Source organism: Hyla sarda, chromosome 9 (assembly GCF_029499605.1).
Source record: "Hyla sarda isolate aHylSar1 chromosome 9, aHylSar1.hap1, whole genome shotgun sequence".
NCBI classification, from domain to species: Eukaryota; Metazoa; Chordata; class Amphibia; order Anura; family Hylidae; genus Hyla; species Hyla sarda.
The window spans coordinates 167321789-167322515 of record NC_079197.1 but is presented as its reverse complement, the minus strand read 5'-3'; the positions used below and the strand labels follow the sequence as shown (position 1 = coordinate 167322515).

Below are 727 nucleotides of genomic sequence, written 5' to 3'. Positions count from 1 at the left end.
GGCCCAATACAGTACTCCAAAAAGTGTAAAACTAACAGAGCATCCATGCCAAGGACAACTGCAGTGCCCCTGTGGTGTATTGCTGGGGTAATGCACAGTTTGTGATGCCAGGGTAGCGTTAACCACTACTCCAAGGATTAGACAGTTCTCCTGGGCCAAGCGCTGGGGACTGTAATGACCATAGATGCAGGGTTACGGAATACTGCCTTTTACTGAGGTAAGGATAGATGTTATCGCTTCTCGGCCTTTTGGCTAAGATCAAGTGTAGTATCTGTTCTTATCAGTTTTTATGCTGGTGGGGATGGGTGCTGCATGGAGGATGCAGGTGTACCAGGGCTTTCCGGGGCTGGTTCTGAGGAATCAGCTCGACGGCTGCCCCGATGTGACCTGTTCCCTCCGGGTCTCGCCATGAGGCTGAGAGGGTCTAGAGCCGAGGTACTTTTGTGCCTCGGGGAGTGGTGACCCCGAGGTGCCGAAACTCACTGGGAGGAAGGACTCACTGAGTTGAAGCACGGGCACCATAATCTCTTCACCTTGTGGCACTCACCTCTTGATTCCCGGCCTTCTGGCTAGGATCAGAGAAATTTTTTATAGATCCGGCCGGATGTCCGGGCAGTATATCTGCACACATTCACTTATTTATTTCTTTTTGTCTCACTGTGTCACTTTTTGCGTGTTGTGTGTTCACAGGATTTGTCAGGATGCGGTAGCCCTTCTGGGTGTCCCT

General features: G+C 51.2%; 1 pseudogene; it reads left to right on the top strand.

The window, feature by feature from the left end:
• The first annotated feature begins 232 nt into the window (after positions 1-232).
• LOC130292077 (U2 spliceosomal RNA) lies at positions 233-392 on the top strand (annotated as a pseudogene).
• The last annotated feature ends 335 nt before the right edge of the window (positions 393-727 follow it).